The sequence below is a fragment of the Oryctolagus cuniculus genome, chromosome 6, assembly GCF_964237555.1.
Source record: "Oryctolagus cuniculus chromosome 6, mOryCun1.1, whole genome shotgun sequence".
In the NCBI taxonomy this organism is placed as follows: domain Eukaryota; kingdom Metazoa; phylum Chordata; class Mammalia; order Lagomorpha; family Leporidae; genus Oryctolagus; species Oryctolagus cuniculus.
This window is the reverse complement of record NC_091437.1, coordinates 128,356,112-128,374,019: the sequence shown is the minus strand read 5'-3', so window position 1 is coordinate 128,374,019 and position 17,908 is coordinate 128,356,112. Positions and strand designations below refer to the sequence as shown.

The 17,908-nt window shown below is 53.8% G+C and overlaps 1 long non-coding RNA gene across 3 annotated transcripts in view; it reads right to left on the bottom strand.

The window, feature by feature from the left end:
• Positions 1 to 14,939, bottom strand: part of BAALC (BAALC binder of MAP3K1 and KLF4) — a 79,463-nt gene extending 64,524 nt beyond the window's left edge. Inside the window, exon 1 of one of the 3 annotated variants that reach the window (XR_011389290.1) lies at positions 14,377 to 14,939. This is a non-coding gene — a long non-coding RNA (BAALC binder of MAP3K1 and KLF4). The remainder of the gene's footprint in view (positions 1 to 14,376) is intronic. The other 2 variants (XR_007919127.2, XR_007919126.2) reach the window with 2 other exon arrangements.
• Positions 14,940 to 17,908: the final 2,969 nt, after the last annotated feature.

Genomic DNA, 17,908 nt, shown 5'->3' with positions numbered 1-17,908 from the left:
CAGTGTAACTCAATGCTAATGCTCCTGGGAAGGCAGAAGAAGTGCTTGGGCCCCGCTACTCCCATGGGAGACCATGAGTTCCTGGCTCCTGACTTTGGCTAGTTGTAGCCATTTGGGGAGTGAACCAGTGGATGGAAGTGTCTCTCTCTCTCTCTCTCTCTCTCTCTCTCTCTGTATGTGTGTGTCTTAACAAATTTTTTTTAAAAAAGAAAAAAAATTAGAATTATGTGAAAAGAGTTAAGAGTCCAGCTGAGGGGCTCTCACTGGCTAAGCGTAGGACAATTTGAGCACACAACACACAGAACAAGTGCAATGAATTAAAACTTATCAAATACACTGAAAACTCATAAGTTCATAATGATACTTTAAAAAGGAATGAATTAGGCATTTATTCAGCCTTTTCAGGAAAACCAAATGAGCCATGAGGACAAATTATTCTTTATAAAAGAATTTCAGCTAATCACTGTTGAATAAATGTTAGAATATCACCACTTTGTGATTCTTCATGAAATAATTGATGTGGACAATGATTATAAACAGCTGCTAAAACCCTTAGGTGTAATGCTGATGGGAAATTTTCTAATGAATGGATGAGGATTTCTAAGCCAATCTTAGTCACAAAAAAAGAGAGGTGACCAGATAGAGTGTGGCTGCTGGTGTGATTCAATAGAAACAGCATATACTTCATCATTCATGACACATTCTTGCCCCCAAAATTGAACCTGAACCTCATCAAACCTATAGTTCTATTCACAGTGAATATAAGAATATTTTATTCAATTAAGTTTTAAAAATTTATTTATTTGAAAGGCAGAGTTATAGAAAGAAGGAGAGATAGAGAGAGATCTCTCATCTGCTGGTTTACTCCCCAAATGGCCGCAACGGCCGGAGCTGGGCCAATCCAAAGCCAGGAGCCAGGAGTTTCTCTTGGGTCTCCTGCATGGGTGCAGGGGTCCAAGCACTTGGCTTATCCTCCATTGTGTTCCCAGGCCATCAGCAGGAAGCTGGTTCAGAAGTGGAGCAGCCAGGACTTTTGAACCAGTCCCCATATGGGATGCCAGCACCACAGGCAGAGGCTTACCCTACACAGCACTGGCCCCATTGTTCAATGGATGTTTAAGAACATTTCCTGAGACAGAGAGGGAGAGAGAGAGAAATAGAGAGAACTCCCATCTGCTGGTTTACCTCCCACATGTTTGAAGCCAGGGCTGCACCAGGGTGAAGCCAGTGTCTAGGAACTCAATCCAGTCTCCCAGGAGGGTACAGGAGCATGGTTACTTGAACCATCACCCATACCTTTCAGGGTCTGCACTGGCAGGAAGCTGGAGTAAGGAACCAGAGTTGGGAATTGACCCCAGGCCTCAGAAATGGAATGCAGGCATCTCATCTATACTGATTCCCTCATTTTTTTGACAAAAAAATATGAATTTATGAGGTACAACATGATATTTTAATGTACATACACATTGTGGAATGGTTCATCCATGCTAATTAACATATCAGTTACTTTACATACTTAACAACTTTTGTGATGAGATCATTTTTAGTCTCCTTATTAAGCAGTTTTTAAGTGTATAATGCACTGTTAGTAACTACAGTCATCATGTGATACAACAGATTTCCTGAACTTTTCCCTCTAACTGAATAAAGGGACATTTAAAACAGCATTATTGGGTTTCAATCAGCAAAATCCATAAAACATGAAACACTACAAAACAAAAAAAAGCACTTTCTTCAACAATAAACTGAAGGAGGGAGGGAAGAAATGGGAAACCTATAAACTAAAAGAAATTTGAAAAACATATTGACCAAGTACAATTTGTGAATGCTGTTTATATCCTGACTTAAACAAGCCAATTACATTTATTTATTTTACTTATTTGAGACACTGAGAGCGAGTGTGTACCCCCATCTGCTGTTTACTCCCCAAATGCCTGCATGCAAAGGCCGGAGGCAAGGGGCTGAAGCCCTGAGCTAGGAACGCAGGTCAGGTCTCCCATGTGGGCGGCAGGGACCCTCCTCAGCTGGTGCTTCCGAGGATACACAGCGGTGGGAATGCAGAGCCGGGAGCCAGAGCCAGGAATCCAACCCAGGCACACCAGCGCGGGCGTTCCAGGTGACAAACACCCACCCTCACAAACCAACTGTAGGAAAACATTTACGTGGCCATCAGAGAAATGCGGACACGCGCGAGGTGGTGGCCACGCTTACAGACCCATCACGTCTCCCCAGCAGGCAGGCCCAAGCCCGGCTGCTCCCACGCTGCCGGACTGTCCACGGAAGTGAGCAGGTTCAAACCTGCCAGGTGTTGCTTGAGATGCTTTTACCCCCAGGCCGGCGCCGCGGCTCACTTGGCTAATCCTCGGCCTGCGGCACTGGCACTCCGGGTTCTAGTCCCAGTTGGGGTGCCGGATTCTGTCCCAGTTGCTCCTCTTCCAGGCCAGCTCTCTGCTGTGGCCTGGGAGGGCAGTGGAGGATGGCCCAAGTCCTTGGGCCCTGCACCTGCATGGGAGACCAGGAGGAAGCACCTGGCTCCTGGCTTTGGATCAGCACAGCACGCTGGTGGTAGGGGCCATTTGGGGGGGGGGGGTGTCTCTCTCTCTCTCTCTCTCTCACTGTCTAACTCTGCCTGTCAAAAAAAAATTTAAAAAAATTACTCTGTGGAGTATTTTCAGTAGATGTTCACCTGTGGACACACTTGACTTGGGAACACTAAAAACATTACCATTAGTATTACTTTGGCAAAATCTTAACCCCAGCAGTCCTGTCACCCGGTTGCTGGCAGACCTCTTCCCCTCCTCACCTCCCTCCTTCCTTCCCTTCTCCCTTGCTCTGCTCATCCTCTCTTCCCTGCCCCCTTAGGAAGAGGCAGCGGCCCTGTGGAGCCTGCCCCGGCGCTGGTACCCCATTCTCTTGGAGGGGCAGGTGCCTGGCTAACGGTCTTGATTTCCTAGACTCCCTTGCTGCCAGGGACACCCGCATCGCCCAGTTCTGAATGATGAGACCCAGGCAGAGTTTCCCTGGTCTGGGAAAGCTGCTGTTTCCAGATAAAGCACAGGTTCTGGCAGGATACTCCTCTCTGCCCGCCCTCCTCCTGACTAAACTAAGATGGAGCAGCCTCTCCTAACCAGGAGGATGAAACCCACACTACAGGCTGGGAGGCCGTCCACAGAGGCCATCCACCCCCTGAGCAGGTGCAGCTGCCCACCTCCAGACCCCTCATGCAAACCCTTTACTTGCTGAAATAACCCCACTTGCCGGGTTCTGTTCACACAGCCAAACACGGTCCCTAACTGGTACACTAGGTGAGGAGGGCTCCTCTCACTGAACAAATGTCCACTCAGCGCCTCGCTGTGCTGGGCACCGAGCTCAGCGCTTGGGCTCCCACAGTGAGTGTGCGAGTCAGACCCTTGACCTCATGGGGTGAAGGAGTCATGAAATAAACGAGTGAACAGGACAATGAGAAGCTGTGGCTTCAGGAAGGGAGCAACCAGCCAGTCACCGGAGAAGGCTGCTCTCCCTGAGGAGGTGACGTACGAACGGAGAGCGGACAGGTACGGTGGAGTTTAAGGGAGGAAGCGCATCCCACGGGGGCACGGGCCTGGTAGAAGGAAAGGGCTGGGTGTAATCAGAGAACAGAGAGCAATGCAATGAGGCTGAAACACTGCAGGGGAGGCCTGGATAGACCATGCAGGAGGAGCTGCAGGGACCCTGGCGGTCAGGGAAAGAGAAGGGGAAGCGAGCCGGAGGTGTCAGACCAGAGGGTGACGGAAGCCAATACTGCTCTCCCTGTGACACCAAGGGCGAGTTGTCAGGGACAAGGGTGGAAGCGGCTATCGCAGGGGGTCAGGGGCAAGGACGTTGAGGACTCAGAGTGAACCCTCCCCAGACGAGGCTGCCTGGTGGGGCCTGGGAGGGAAAAGGGGAGAATTCACAGTCTTTGATTCTTTGGTAATCACAGGGAAAGAGCAGGACAGAATCGGGGGCTGTGCTGCAGGGGTTGTCGCAGCTTCTTAATAAGAACTTTGAGGCCTGCACTGCGGCTCACTAGGCTAATCCTCCACCTGCGGTGCTGGCACCCCGGGTTCTAGTCCCGGTCGGGGCGCCGGATTCTGTCCCAGTTGCCCCTCTTCCAGGCCAGCTCTCTGCTGTGGCCTGGGAGGGCAGTGGAGGATGGCCCAAGTCCTTGGGCCCTGCACCCGCATGGGAGACCAGGAGGAAGCACCTGGCTCCTGGCTTCGGATCAGCGTAGCGCACTAGCTGCGGCAGCCATTGTGGGGTGAACCAACAGAAAAAGGAAGACTTTTCTCTCTGTCTCTCTCTCTCACTGTCTAACTCTGCCTGTCAAGAAAACAAACAAACAAACTTTGGATATCTGCTGAGAGGTGGTGAGGGAGCTGAGGGTTCCAACAGGGGCAGGGCACCTTCTGTCCACCAAGGGTCAACTGACTGGATATTAACAACATCACACACGGGCCACACAAAATTATCAACTTAAGAAAGAGCCTCTGGTTGCCTTGGCCACGCCAGACCACATGACTTTGCTGGCCCTATGTGGCCCGTGGGCCGGGCAGTCCCCTGTATCGAGAGCATGAACTGCTCTTCGGTGCAGTCACCAACCATCACGACTTCCTCCAGCAGTGCCAGACAGCTGCGGGCAGGGGTGTCAGGCCCAGAGGGGACAGGTGACCCAGGAGTGGCAGGAGGAGCCCAATGCACGCTGGAGGAGGTGGAGGGGGTTCTGCTGGTGGGGCGGGCGACACTGACACACCGGGCCCTTCACGTGTGGGGGTGCATTAATTCTTCAGTGAGTCCCACCCCCACAGCGGGGGGTGGGGAGGACTGAGACACAGGAAGCTGAGGTGTTGTCTCAAGTTCACACAGCTGATAAAGGTCTGCCGTTCAAGTCAAATTCCTTAGCCACTGACCCTCACTCCTTAGCTCCCAGCACTGAACGAAGAGTGAGGTGAGATCAGGGGAGGGCTATGGGGAGAAAGCAAGCACAAGGCAGGGAGACCACATCTGGCTGCGTGGCCTCGTGAGTGTGGCTGAGTCAGAGTGCAGGGCAGCAGCATGAAGAAGAAAGTCAAGAGGCTCTGGGTCAGGCCTGCAGGCCAAAGGGCACCTGGCTATGGGCTCAGTTTCATCCAAGTGCCCACTGAGATGCCTGCAAAGACACAGCAAAAAAAAAAAAAAAAAAAAAAGACACAAAAGATCACCATAAATGAAGCCTAACAGGTGGTCTAATCCCAGAATCTGGGAGAAACTGGACAATCATAAAGCCAACACGACTGGATGAAGGAAGCATACTTGGGCGTCTGGCTTTGCTTCATGACACGGGAGCCTGATGGCAGACACCTCATACCTATCCCATCTGACTGAGACCCAGGGCTGCTGGGAGTGCACGGGGTAGGCCCAGCCAGGACACCAGGCGGTGTGAACACCTAAAACAGATGGGGAGCACACACACAGAGAGAGAGAGAGAGAGAGAGAGAGAGAGAGAGCACGCTCACATCTCTACATCTATAAAAAGCAGAAAACGGCGGGGTTGAATATAAAGCAGCACACTCGGGCTAAGCCTACTGTGGGAGGTCAGAGGGGAAGGCGAGAGAATCATACAGCAGTGTGTGTTCATCACAGTATGGGTCTACTGTGCATGGAATTCACCTGAACCCAACCACATCTGCTCAGCGTTGAAAGGAAAAACTGGAGAAAAGTCCCTTCACTTACCCCTGGCCTTTCCCCCTTGCTCTTCCTCCATTCAGACTAGAATTCGGAGGAGCAGGGGTTTAACCAAGCAGTTAAGAAGCCCACATCCTACACTGGGTGGGGTACCTGGATTCGATTTTTGCCTCTGGCTCCTGACTCCAGCTTCCCACTAATGTGGCCCCTGGGTGGCAAGCAGCTGGGTGCGTACCACCCACATGGTGGCCTGGATTGTGTTCCTAGCACTCACCTCTGGCCCCAGCCCAGCATCTGCCACTGCTGTATTTGTGGAGCTCACTCTCTCTTGCTGTCTGCAAATAAATTAATTTTTAAAAACTGGACTTAGGCTCCCACTACCTCCAGGTAGTTTCCCAAACAAAAAGAAAAAAAAAAGTTTTTCTTTTAAAAAAAAATATTTCTTAGACTTTTTCCTAGGTCTTTGAGCTTCCAAGAATTTGAGGAATTTTTTCCCCATGCCCCTTGAGCTGTAAACATCACCCCCATGTACAAAGTAACCTGCACTGCCTACACCTGGATACAGGACAGGGAGGATGGGGGGCTGCAGAGCTACGGGACTCAGGTCCTCGGCCCTGGACGTGTCGGCAGGAGGCTCCCCCTCCAAGTGATTAATGCTTCCAAAAAACTCAAGGCAGATGGGGCGGAGGAGGGTACGAAACACATGCTTAGCAGTTACAGTACAACGGATACTGCCCAGGATACAGATGCAAGAGACCTGAATTGCAATCCAGGCTTCTCCACCTCCTCACTGGGTGACTGTGCTCAGTGCCATCTCACTGAGGCTGCTTCCTCATCCAGAAAGTGCTGGCAATAATGACCGATGTTCTTTCAGAGAATCATATGAATTTATGTCCAAAAGAGAAATGCCCATGCGTAGTCCATGCTCAATGAATGCTATTGAAATCTACATGGTTGGCCGGCGCCGCGGCTCACTAGGCTAATCCTCTACCTAGCGGCGCCGGCATACCAGGTTCTAGTCCCAGTCGGGGCGCCGGATTCTGTCCCGGTTGCCCCTCTTCCAGGCCAGCTCTCTGCTGTGGCCTGGGAGTGCAGTGGAGGATGGCCCAAGTGCTTGGGCCCTGCACCCCATGGGAGACCAGGAAAAGCACCTGGCTCCTGGCTTCGGATCAGCGCGGTGCGCCGGCCGCAGCGCGCCAGCTGTGGCAGCCATTAGAGGGTGAACCAACGGCAAAAGGAAGACCTTTCTCTCTGTCTCTCTCTCTCTCACTGTCCACTCCGCCTATCAAAAAAAAAAAAAAAAATCTACATGGCAAGGGAATGGCCCCATCACAGAAAGGTGAGGAAGTACATGAACATCTTCCCTCATTATTTCCAGGGGTTCACAGAGTTTGTGCTCATAAATGCAGGCTAGGGCTGCTGTAACACGGTGCCAGCCTCCGACATCAGAAAGCTACTGCTTGGGAGTAGCTACTGCTTCCAGTCTTGGAGGCTGGAAGGCCGGGATCAGGGGGTCGGCGCGGTTGGTTCCCTCCGGAGGCCCCGAGAAGGAATCTGTCCCTGCCTGTCTCCCGCATTCTGTGGTTTCCTGTTAATCCATGATGCTCCTTGCCTTATGGAAGCATCACCCCATCTCTGTCTTCCCCTGCACGTGGCAATCTCCCTGCATGGCTGTCTCCAAATCCCCCCTTTTCCTAAGGACACCAGTGAACTGGATCAGGACTCCTCCGAACTCTGTAAGGGCCCTATCTCCAAGTAAGGTCACATTTTGAAGACTTCAATATATAAATTTGGGGGAACATAATTCAGCCCCTTAAAACATCTAAAAAGTTTTTATGCCAAAAGACGTGGAGGTGGTTGGGTGGGAACAGGGGGAGTCTGTAATTGGAGGGTGGGGGGCCTATGGGTATGAGCTAGAAGGGGCTGGATCACAAGCTGGGCTTGGGGACACCCATGCAGGCTGCTCCACAGATACGAGCCAAGGTGGCATTCAGACTAGCCTGACGGACACGATTCTGAAGCAGCAGCTTAAGGGTCTGCTGCAGAGAGGCCACTGGCCACGGGTCAGACCGGAAAGGATCCAGGATCAACTCCCAGGCCCCATCATCCAAGAGCAACAGGCTCAGATGCCCAGCCTCACTGAAGGGTCCAACGGCCGGATCACAGGACGAAGCTGTGGGTCACAGGTACGCAGAGCCTGTGAAGGTGGGACCGCCAGGGGTCCAAGCCCCAGGGACTGCTGAGTACAAGACAAGCTAGGAAAAGACACCCTCGCCAGCTGAGAGGAGGCTATCTCCTTCCCATGGGCATCTAAACAATCAGGAGACGACTCTAGAACTGTCTTAGGATGTTACAACACCCACCAGTGGACTCACCCTAAATTCATCTTTGGTTGGAGTCAGACTTGCTCAATCTAGTGACCAACAGAGGCAAGCTTTGAGGGACTGACAGCTAAAACAAAAGCATCTCAGGTGACCCTCAGGAAAGAGATTACAAAAACACAGCTTCACTGGCGTAGCTAGCTCATTCATGGTTAGTCACACCTGTGGCAGAGACAGGCCTGCAAATGTCAATCATTGATCCCAAACCTAGAAGAGCTCGCAGGCTAACTAGAGAGACACAGGCCCAAACAAGCCTGGGTGATGCAGTGTGGCAAAGTGCCTGGAGAGCCTACGGCAAAACCTGAGAGCTGCCCAGGACACGAGGGCCTTGAGAATGGGAGATCCCTAAGCCTTCAAACACCACCCACCTTTGTACCCACCCGTTTCGTATAGTGATCTTTGCAAAAGCAACCCCTAGAACACGGTGAGGCTTGTGCTTGGCAAAAGGGATATGCAGAAGGCGGGGCTCTGCTCTTACTACGCAACCAATCAGGTAGACAGGAGCCCAGGGAGCAGGAGCAGACGGAACTGCCGAGGAAGGAGGACATCACCTCTGGGGTCTCAGGGAGGAAGAAAAGGACACAGCGATGCTTTAAGAGATTCATTCATTCTAGCAAGATCAGGCAAGGCCCTACCGTAGTCAGAAAGAGCTGGGCACAGGGACACAGTGGGGAGGGGGGGTGCAGAGACCCCCTACCCAACCCATAGACTCCTTGGCTAATGTCCCAGTCATCTTTGAAGGGGGCAGGCAGTAGTCAGGCTTCCTGGGAAACATCACCACAAGCAGTGCCAGGAGTGGGGGTGGGGGGTTATCCGTCAGCAAGCCCGCAGGCTCTCCACAGGTGCCCTCACGCTCGGGGGAGGGCTCACTCAGCCTGGCTGCCTTCTGCACCTGTCCCCGCTGGGCAGGCCTGCAGACACCATCGTTTTTTTTTTTTTTTTTTTTTTTTTGGGGGGGGGGGGGTAGTTCCCTGGATCTCTTTTCCTTCATGTTGTTCCGATATGGACCATGCTGACCCAAACTTTGCCCACCTGTGTGTCTGTCTTAATCTTAGCTGTTTGAAGTCCAGCAACATCTTACTCAGCTTTGTGCCCAATTTCTACTGAATGAATTAAAAACAAATAGTGTTTCTTCTTTGTCCACACAGAGAATCAAAGACCTAGGATGGTCACTTCTTAGCAGTATCAATAGGGATCAAGACCGGCAAATCTAAACATTAAACAGAAACCACCAAGATGAATTTTAATAGGAATAAATGCAAAAATGACAAAGTTGAGTTAATAAGAACAGTGCTACTGCAGGATTCACGGGAGAACTCATTCATTGAACAAACACACGCAGGCCACCCATATTCTAATCACTGAGTGCCAGGTAGTTAGCAGAGAAAATAGGAACAATGTCCCTGAACTTAAATTTGATTAGAAAGAAAGCCCTCGGGGTTTTAAGTGATCACAAGCTTAGTGTGACTCATCAAGGTAAGACGGCAACAGCAGCAGGGAAAACAAACAAATCGTAACCCATTTAGCCTGTGCCGGGAGAGACTCCTTCCCAGGCCTCATCACAATACACTGTGTGTTGCCCTGTGATGCTCAGGTAGCCTGGAGCCAACCATGGGTTCCTTGCTTCAAGTTTCAAGAAGTTGGGGCCCAGCGTTGAGATGCAGTGGGTTAAGTCACAGCTGACAACGCGGACATCCCATATCAGACACCAGCTGGAGTCCCAGTTGCTCCACTTCTGATCCAGCTCCCTGCTAATGTGCCTGGGAACAGCAGTGGAAAATGCCCCCAAGTGCTTGGGGGCCCTGCTACCATGTGGGAGACCTGGATAGAATTCCTGGCTCCAGACTTTGGCCTGGAACCTCAGCCACTGTGGCCATTTGGGGTTTGAACCAGCAGATGGAAGATCTCTTGCTCTCGCTGTCTCTCCCTGTCAATTAAATAAAATAAATCTTAAAAATAAAACGGCACTGGCAAACCAAAGAGTGTCGTTAGGCGGCTGTGACTGAGAAGTGACAGCAGGACTGCGTGTGTTTGTAGGAGGAGGTGGTTGCCACCACCCCCCCCCACCCCCCGACTGACAGAGCTGTCTGGGCAAGACTCCCCTCCCACAGTCAGGAGCTCCCCAGCAGCAATCACAAAGAACAGGAGGGGTCCTCCCAGGAAGGCTGCGCCACAGCAGTGCCGGGGAGGCCCCAGGCCAGGGGGAGGGCTGCCACCGCCTGGGAATATGCAGAACAGCCTTGCAAATTGGATTGGAAATCAAGAGATCCGACTCAACTGTGAGTCCCACCAACTGGAAGATGCAGACCTCCGAGGCCAGCCCCCATCCATCAGGAAGACAGTATTGAGGGGTACAGGCTTTGGAGTCGGACACAGCTGGACCCCAGTCTCTGGCAGGCAGAAGTCACTGGCGCTCCCTGAGCCTCATTCTTTGCTTATAAAATGGGGGTGACAACAGCCCTACCTCATCGCAGCTGTCGGGATTCATGAGATGACGTGCATATAGCGCCCAGCCCTGGGTAAACTGTCAGTCAGTGTTAGCTCATGGTAATGGTAAGCGCTCTTCGTTTTATTTAACTGTCTTTCAGTTTATTTGGGTGAATCATTTTGCTGTGAGTCTCCCATTCTCTGCATTTCCATATACTAAAGCAATCATTGTAGCAATTCAAAACATACAGAAGCACTTTAGAGAAATAGGACGCGTTTTATTCTCTAGAGAAACTTGGGGAAGGGGAAAAACCCACCCTAGCAGTGCAAAAGGGGACCCTTGGGATGTAATTAAAGGGACTGCAATTCACTGGAGGAGATGCTAGGAGGTATTCACGCACGTAAGGGTGGAACTAGGCTGCAGCAAGTCAACCCCAGACCCCGCTGCTCCTTGGAGGTTCATCTGACAACAGAAGCAAAAACCAATCCAGTGAACTGAGGCTATGAGGAGTAAATCACGCCCCACCGAATTTCCCTCTGCACAGAGACAGCCTTCACGGGCACAGGCAAGCCGTGGATGCCAGGCAGGCTGACTTCAGCCAAGCCTTCAACTCCAGCCCACAGAGTAGGCACACCCAAATGAATCGAGTTCTCCTGGCTAGTGGAGTGTGTCTCCAAAAACAGGTGCTCACTTTCTGACTAAAGAGGGGGCAAGAAGCTCCCCTTTGTGGATGAACAGGAAAGCACGTTCCACCCCCAGCAGCCACGGTGAGCCGTGGAGTCCGTCCTGGGAGAAGCTGGCATCACAGTTACAAACAGACCCAGCGCTGGGGCTGGGATGCAAGGTGCTGACATGGGAGATGGACTGTTTGGGCTGGGCCAGGGGTTTCAAGGGAAGGGCTGAGGCTGGGGGCCAGAGTGGGACGCTTTGTAAGAGAAGCTGCAACCGGGGAGGGTGGGTGGAAAAGCTTCCACAGCAAGGGCGACAGGAAGGCGGGCTAAGAGGGACTCCGGGAAGGACAAGGACTGCGAAGAAGGAAGGGCAGGGTTACAGTGACTGCCTGGCTGTCCATTCAGAAAACTCCACAAGTCCCAACCTTGTGCCTCGCGTGGCTGCACTGTGAGCTCACACAGGGACACAAAGAGGAGGTAAGTCTAATTGGTGCCCTTGAAGATCCCGAGTTTACGGTGGCCTATTTGACAGGAGGCCCAGAAAGAGAAGATATTGAGGGCTGAGGAAGGAGGATAGGTGTCGCTCCCCCTCTCGCGGAGGAACGACACCGGACCCTGCTCCCCCACTTTCATGGAGGAGCGGACCCGCGAGCTCTCCCACCGACTCTCGGGGGTGGGGGTGGGGGCGGCAGCCCATGTTGTTTCTCTCCCCCTTTTAAGGGACTGGGCCAGGAACCAGCTAATTAACGATGCAGCTGTGTAAGATTTGTTTACTCTCTCTCAGCGCCATATGATGGGAGATCAGATGCATAGAGTTAGTCTTAACAGTCTCAGTGGTCTAGTCTAGTCTCGGTAGTCTCAGTACTTGTTTCGCCATGTTGTGGGAGACAGGCCCTGCTCCCCACAGGTAGGTAAGGGCTGTGAGGTAGGGGAGGGTCGTCCCTCAGTGGGACCATCCCACTGAGAACCCCATGTGCCTTTCCATTGATGTAATGGTCTGGACTCTCCTGCCTCCGGCTCTTCCTCTTGCTGCCCTGCCTGAGACAAAGGGGTTGCTGTAAACAGGAATATATGGTGGCCTGGGTCCCTGCCCCACTGCTACTGTGGCCACGGCTGTCTCCCAGTGGATTCACGGGTACAGCACTGGCAGCGGGTGGGTGAGGCAGGGGAGCAACAAGAAAGAAAAAAACTAAAGGATCTGGCAAATCTCCCAGGGTGGCTGCAACCCAGGAGACTTGTAGCTTTCCCTGATGCCCCTCGCTGACTACAGATGACCAGTGTACAGGCAGAAGAGCCCCCGGGGATCAAGCCACTCTTCCAAAGGCCCGAGGGAACACCAGAGCACTCCTAGGGAAACTTTGCCTCCATCTGCATCTTCAGAAATGCCATTTCCCTCCGGGGCTGATAGAAATTTCTAGGGAGTTGAAACCATGCCGCCCATCTAAGAGTGTGGCCAATCTGAGGGTGCTGTCCTGAGCTGAGCCCCTGAGTGACGCGGGCCTTCTGCACCAGCCGTGCGGCAGGGCTGCCCGGGCTGACAGGCACCATGAGCGGTGCTCCTGCCCAGGGCACCGCCTGTTGCAGGAATCACATCCCACGATGGATGGGATACAAGTTGGGGTGCCACAGTAATAAATGAATAAACGTTGGGAAAGACTTGAGGAACATATATGTACACACTTAGCCATCCCATACCCCTCTCAGTACCACTACAGGCGTGCACACATGCACACACACACCCCAGATACTCCCACTCACCAAGGCTACCATTCCCCAAAGCTGAACTTTGTCTTTTTGTGGTTTTGTTTTGCTTTTCACGCTAGGTCTTTTTACCCCTGTTTCTTGGAGCACAGCTCTGGCCGTGGCCTCTGCAGAGAAGCCAAGGGCGGGAAACACCGTGACATCCAGCACTCACCAGGCTCCTGTGAAAGGCTCCTGCCCTACCCTCACTCTGACTCTGAGCTCAGCCGGCAGTCACCTGGGAACTTCTGAAAGCATCAGCAACAAAATAACCGCTGCACCTGCCACTGGGAGTCAGAAACAGAGAGGCATACCCGGAGCCCTGTGTGGCAGCGCTCTCACAGGGTTCTCACTCACCGGAAAGCAGGTCCCCAGTTCACACGGCAAAGGGGCCCCACGGGAGGACTCTCGAGACTGAAGCAACAGCTCTCTGTGGGAGTGGATTCAGGGCTGTTGACCTTTTACAGTCGCTCCCACTCCTCCCTCCTGCACTGTAGGATTACACATCACGCCTCCCGTGAGCCCTACTTCTAGTTCAGATTTCATTGCTCAAAACTGCCAACAACACAAGGGGTCGCAAACAGGTACAACTTTTTTTTGTTATCCAAGTATTCACCTGGTTTTTGACAACACCCATGTAATGAGCAGTGGGTTTCTTCCGTTTCATGTCATGAGCGCACTTACAGTTAATGGTCAGTTAATGCAACAATTTTCATCTCTGCTAAAATCATCAGTGTTTGCCTCATAAAGAAAAAAATTCTGTGACCGAACCAGAAAGTTCTTTGCAGATCCTGCCATCAAATTTCCACTGCACAGGGCGGCCCGGGTGGGGGCATTTAGTTAACAGTCCAAATCCACTTCCTTGCGCTCCCTCCTATAGCGCTGGGCGCCACGGGCAGGGTGGGAGGGAGGAAAGCCCTGGGCTGTGGAGCCGCGCCGAGAGCGGGCGTAAGCGTGCACGCGCACGGACAGGTGCTTCTGTTCCGCCCTGAGCCAGGATTCTGGGGTTGAAGCCCGGGAGCAGGGCTCGTTCCCAAAGGGTGGGAAGAGGAAGCGACGCGACGACGCCACCGGGGCAACCCCAGGAAGGCGCCTTGTCTACAAAACGAGAGAGGGACCAGGTGGCTATGGGGTGGCGAAGTCACCGCCCGGGTGCGCAGGTGGCAAGAGGGGCCTCTGGATCACCGCAGCGGGGAGGCGAGCCCCAGGCGGGTGGGAGGCCTGGGGTGGGTGAGTGGCGGAGTGAGCTGCCCGTCCCCTGGTCCCCCGCCGCGGACCCCGCACCGGCCCTGGCCCCGCGTTGGTCCCGCTAGCTCAGGACAGGAGCTGAGCGGGGGCTCTAGGTGCTCGCGCGCTGTGCTAGGGTCCGCGTGTCTCGCCCCCCGCCAGCGATTCCCTGGGGGCTCGAGCTGCGGGCTTCTCTTCCCGCGAGCGGGGCGCTGCCGGGCAGGGGCTGCGGGCCTGGCTCACTCACCCGCGTGCAGGCCGCCCGCCTCGGGGCCGCTGTCTGGGCCGGCGGCGCTGGGCGGCGCGTCCGAGTCGGTGTAGGTGAGCCAGGTGGACTCGGTCTCCCGGGTCCAGCTCTCGTAGTAGCGAGGCTCGATGGCATCGGCCCGGCTCCCGCCGCAGCCCATCCTCCCGCGCTGCGGGTGCGCCCGGCGGCCGCTCGCCTAGCGGCTGGGGCTGCGGCTCAGCCCCGGCGGCGCAGCCCCGGCCCACGAGGAGGCGGCGGCGGCGGCGACATCGCGTCCCTGCGCCCGCCCGCGCCGCAGCCCGCACACAGCTCCCACCGCGCCCGCCCCTCTTCTCCGCCTCCGAGGCCCTCCTCCCACCTCTCCTTCCCCACCTCCCCTCGGCCTCGCCTCTTGCCCAGCCCGGCCGGAGTACCCTGCTCGCCTGCACCCTCCCTTAGTGCTCCGGAGCTGGCTGCTGCGCGGGAGCCGCACCGGAAGCGGGAGGAGTGTGGGGGTCCCGCGAGGGATTATTGTTCCTAGTCTCTAGTCTGCCCATCCGTCCGTCCATCCATGCGCCCACCCATCTCCCATCTACGACTCATCCATCCCCTCATCCATCCATCCTTCTACCTACCTGTCATCCATCTACTGCTCATCCATCCACTTACTCACCCACTCATCCATCCACCCACCCATCTACCACCCGTTCATCTACTGACCCTCCCTCCGTCCCTCTCTTCCCTCCTTGGTTCCTCTCCATTAGGAAAGAACTGAAAAGTTTAGAAAAAGAGGCCCCCACGCTTCTGTGGTTCGAGTCCCAGCTACTGCACTTGCGATCCAGCTTCCTGCTAAGGCACCTGGGAAAGCAGTGGAAGATGCCCAAGGCCCTGCACTGACATGGGAGACCCAGATGAAGCTCCTGGCCCCTGGCTTTGTTCTGACCCAGCCCCGGCCACTGTGGCCATTTGGGGAGTGAACCAGCAGACAGAAGATCTATCTCTTCCTCCTTTCTGTATCTGTGCCTTTCAAATACATAAATAAATATTAAAAAAATAAAAAGCAATGGAGCTGGGGGCCGTCCACAGCAAGCGGTGAAGAAGGTGTGGCCTCTAAGAACTAGGGGGGCGGAGCCGGCGCAGGGACCTTGGCTCTCTTGGTTAATCCTCCTCCGCTTGTGGCGCTGGCATCCCATATGGGCCCCGAGTTCTAACCCTGTTGCTCCTCTTTCAGTCCAGCTCTCTGCTGTGGCCCGGGAAGGCAGTGGAGGATGGTCCAAGTGCTTGGGCCCCTGCACCCACATGGGAGACCAGGAGGAAGCGCCTGGCTCCTGGCTTCAGATTGGCACAGATCCAGCCGCGGCGGCCATTTTGGGGGTGAACCAACGGAAGGAAGCCTTTTCTGTCTCTCTCTCTCTCACTGTCTATCTATCTGTGAAAAAAAAAAAAAAAGAAAGAAAGAAAGAAAAGAAAAAGAAAAAAAAGAACTAGGGGGGCAGCTGGGCCAGGTTTGTCTTGTCTTAGGGAGCAGGCAGGAGGGCCTTGCATTTCACAGAGAGCCAGCATCCACTTCAGTTCTGCAACTTCATGACCCTCTGAACTTTGTCCTCAAAAAAGTGCAAGGTCACCAGGAACCTGGAACACCCAGGACCCGACTACGGGTGGGGCTGGCAGGCAGGCTTCCCTCCCAGCCCCTGGTGCCCTTGACATTCCGAGGCAAGTCTCAGGAGTGGGTTCAGGGCCTTTGGGAAGAGGTTGCAAGGCCGAGGTCCCCAGCAGGGAGGTCAGATGAAAGAGGGGCTCACAGGCCAGGTGGGTGCCCCCTGTAGCCCCTGGCTGTGGGAGAACCAGAGCCAGGGAGCCAGAGGGGGCTCTGAGGCAGAGGCCCAGGCCGGGTGCCGCCTGCCCATCTGGCAAGAACACAGCAAAGGGTGGCCACGTGCGGCTGGAGTGTGGCTGCTCCTTCCTCACGCGGGTGTGAGCAGCCACCTGGGAGAGAGCCTTCAAGACACTCGCAGAAAGTGCAGACTATGAAAAGACCATGCACTGATTTCAAAACGTCACTGCACCACAATAAACTCACCTTTCTATTCAATTTTTTCCTCACCTCTCCTGTCCTCTCCTCTCCTCTCTTCTCCTCCAAGAACTTTTCCAAGTCCGTTTGTGTATTTTGAGCTTCTTCTCTTTCCTACAGCCGTTTCTACATAACATCATCCATAGTGCAACGTTCTATCATTTTCACGGAATCACTTGCTATGACCTAACCCGCAGTCAGAGAATGTTCTCTTGAGAGGCTGAGAGAGAGAGACAGGCAGAGCTCCCATCTGCAGCTTCATTCCCAGATGCCGGATCCGAACCATCACCTGCTGCCTCCCAGGGTCTGCATGAGCAGGAAGCTGGACTGGGGAGCCAGAGCTGGGGACGGAACCGGGTACTGTGATGTGGAATGTGGGTGTGGCTGGGCTAACGGGCATCTTAGTGCTAGGCCAAAGGCCCTCCCCAGAGAAGTTCTGAGTCCAGGAAACTTGGAGCACTTGCCAGTTCTTGACTTGACCCAGTGGCTCCCAGTAACTGTTATCTCCGGCCTCTGGTTACTGTGGCTCTTTTATAATTTAATTTTTTCTAATTTATTTATTTGAGGGGCAGAGAGAGGAAGAGAGGGAGAGAGAGACAGAGAGAGACAGAGACAGAGAGAGAAGTCAGTACAGTTTTTATCTGCTACCTGGGTGGCAGGAATCCAATTACTTGAGCCATCACTGCTGTCTCCCAAGGTCCACACTCACAGAAAGCTGGAGCCAGGAGCGGGGGCAAGAACTGAGCGCAGGCACATCAGTGCAGGATGTGGGCATCGTAACCCCCAGGCCAGACACGCACCCCACTGTGTTCTTGTAAGTACAACACCCTCGTTGGGACTGAATTCACTCTTAAGCCTTTAAGAAAAAATTAAATGTAGGCCGGTGCCGTGGCTCACTAGGCTAATCCTCTGCCTTGCGGTGCCGGCACACCGGGTTCTAGTCCCGGTCGGGGCGCCGGATTCTGTCCTGGTTGCCCCTCTTCCAGGCCAGCTCTCTGCTGTGGCCAGGGAGTGCAGTGGAGGATGGCCCAAGTGCTTGGGCCCTGCACCCCATGGGAGACCAGGAGAAGTACCTGGCTCCTGCCATCGGATCAGCGTGGTGCGCCGGCCGCAGCGGCCATTGGAGGGTGAACCAACGGCAAAGGAAGACCTTTCTCTCTGTCTCTCTCTCTCACTGTCCACTCTGCCTGTCAAAAAAAAAGTTAAAGAAAAAATTAAATGTACGCATGTAAAATGTAATAAATGACCTTAAACCACCTGTTCAGAAAGTGTAACTTGACTGCTAGGAACTGGCCACCTTTTTCCATCAAGTTTGAGAGCAAAGTGAGAAGGGTTGCAACTGGGAACAGGAAAGCCTTAGCCAAGGCCATCCAGACCATGAAGCAAACAATCCCTTTAAAACCTGCTGCTGAGCAGTAGCTGTCACCTAATGGGAGTCTAGAATAAAATACCAGTGGCTTGGGGACCTGTGTGGTGGGTGCC